Source organism: Anoplophora glabripennis, unplaced genomic scaffold (genome assembly GCF_000390285.2).
Source record: "Anoplophora glabripennis isolate ALB-LARVAE unplaced genomic scaffold, Agla_2.0 scaffold884, whole genome shotgun sequence".
Lineage (NCBI taxonomy): Eukaryota > Metazoa > Arthropoda > Insecta > Coleoptera > Cerambycidae > Anoplophora > Anoplophora glabripennis.
Window position 1 is genome coordinate 165,640 of NW_019417025.1, and position 2,638 is coordinate 168,277.

The 2,638-nt window shown below is 31.5% G+C and overlaps 1 pseudogene; it reads left to right on the forward strand.

Annotated features, from left to right (window-relative positions):
- The first annotated feature begins 1,554 nt into the window (after positions 1 to 1,554).
- Positions 1,555 to 2,638, forward strand: part of LOC108910625 — a 13,935-nt pseudogene continuing 12,851 nt past the window's right edge.

The following is a 2,638-nucleotide window of genomic DNA, read 5'->3' on the forward strand; positions in this document are numbered from 1 at the left end:
AATATATTTATAAAAAAAAAAACCTGTACCTACATTCCGCGACGTACTAATAACCCACCTTGTATATTAAATAAATTTATCGTCATCATCAAATATTAAAAAAATTATATTACAAGCTGTTTAAAATATTATTACGAATTTTGTTTATTTGGAAATATATTTTCTGCAGTATTTCAATACCAAAAAATGAAAATAGTAGGTAGCTAATTAACGAAATTATGATTAAATAACTTAATTGTAACACCGCTGCAGAGTATCATAAGAAACTACATACATATTCGTTAATTCTTTAAAAACATTTTTATTAATACCTACATCATACATTTAAGTAAATACAGTAACGCAAAAAACAGATATTGATAAAAAAAGTGTACAAAAGAAATTCGTAAGTACGCCTGGCAACATTACCAAAGTCTTGTTATATGTTGCTAGGATACGCGTAGGTATGCGGGCCGCTGCATTTGATTCTTCCTAAAATTCTGCTGGTGGTGTACTCTACCGGCAATTCGGAAATTTAAAACTGCTGGCCTGTTCCAGTAGCGGATCTTCAATTTCCACCATCTAATTTAATAACATTCCACCGTTTATTTCATTTTTAATGACCCTTCGAACAAGTCATGTGATGAAAATCCTTGAACGTCTTATTTCCTTCCTTTTTTGAAAAAAATGAGAATTAAAACGTATAAGCGTAAACGCGATGAAAATCGAAAAATTGGCTAAGTTTGAGCAGTCAATTTTCATCCAAAAATACTTTACACCTCTTGTTTTGAAGGAAATTTTGCCTGCTTTTTTTTTCTATGAAGCAATGCCTATTCCTATCTTTACTCAAAAAAAAACTAGAGGCAGAAAAGTAAAAAAATAAATCAGAAAATCGAATTTTTACTTTTTTCAAATTGTTTATTAACGATTTTTTTGCATAAAATTTTCTTTTTAAATTCTTTAAATAAGCCTTTCCGATGGGAAATTCAATTCTCTAAATAATTTTTCCTATGAACTATAGCGAAATTTTGCTTCGTTTTCGATTAAAAAACTGAAAGGGGTGCATTTTCACCCCTATCTTCAATTTCCAACATCTAATTTAATAGAACTCCGCGTGTTTTTTCATCTTTGAACGATTCATGCAATAAACAAGATTGCTTGAACGTCGTAGCTCCTTGTTTCTTTGGATATAATCAATAGCATATAAACTTATCTTTAGGGAACGACTACTCAGGAAAAGTTCTTACAACATTCCCTGGAAAACTAACAGGATCACGTAACCTCAGTAATATAGTTTTTCAAAAGTCGTGAAAGTTGTGCGACTTTAAAAATCTAGAAAATTGATTACAATATTTTTATTTCTTTCTGTTCTTGTCCTGGGATAATCTGGTACTTGAAGCAAAGACGTATCCACATTTCTGAACAATAGCCGAAAGATTAAGATTTAGAACGACCTATTGTTAAAAAACGAAGATAAAGGAATTTTTTCCCTAATGCGCAGTGAGATAACATTTTTAATGAATGATATAAAAGCCGCAACCTTCCGGATAGTGTTACCTGTGTCCAGAGGGATTCTTGAAGATGAAGTTCGCCGTGTGTTTCTTGGCGGCCGTCGCCTGCGCAGTGGGGATGCCCGCAGAGGTCCCTTTTGAGGCGCTCGAGGAGGTAAGTATTGGTTTTACTACATGCTTCCCTTTGTTATTTATTATTATTTTTTTTCATTAAACTAAAGGGTATCGATTGTTTATTAGTAATTTTTTTATGAAATCAATTTGGCTTTATCATACAAACATTCAATTACACCTTTTTTATATATATATGTATTAATATTATGATTCGCGTCAAAATTTCGGAACCTGTTAGTGTGAATTGGTTTCCTGTAAACCCTTGTTTGGTTTGGAGGTTGTGCTAAAACATCATCTTTTATTTATTTCTCTAAATAACATTGACATAGTCCAAGTCAAAATTAAATTGTAAAACTATACCAAGCTTTTCCTTAAAAAAGTACTTGCCATATTTTGATTTTTTTTTTATAACTGTAATGTTTCATTTTTTTATTAATTCCAAATATCTGAGTAGTTCTAATAAAGAATATTGTTTCCATAACGAGGCAGGCTATGTCCTATGAAAATAGAAAAATGAAAAATTATACCTATCAATCGATATGTGACAGCTCTTTATGGCCTCCTTCATACTGACGTTGCAATGGTAATAACAAAAAAAGTTCAAACAAAACTTGTGAAGGGTTTAACAGTGTATTTAAAAAGTGAATTTTCAACTTAGGTTATACAGGGTGACCGGAAATGATGAGCAAAAAATTCAGGGGATAATTCTAGACCGAAAATAAATGCTACCTCTTTCTATAACATTTTTTCCAAAACTGATTATTAACGGAGTTACAGGGTGTTAAAGTTAAATTTTATTTGCAGTTTTTTTGCAATACCTTTTGCCACACTCATAATATTTTGACGAAATTTCGTATATGGGGGTTTTTCGGGATGAGGATTATAAATTTGCCCACCGTTTTTTCGCATTTTGTAGAGGGCGCCACATACGAGCCTTTATTTTGATTTGAATGGTTCCAACTTTTTTGTGCTACACTTTATGCGAAATTTGACTGAATATTTTTGTTCTCCTAACCTTTTGACATAAAAAAGGT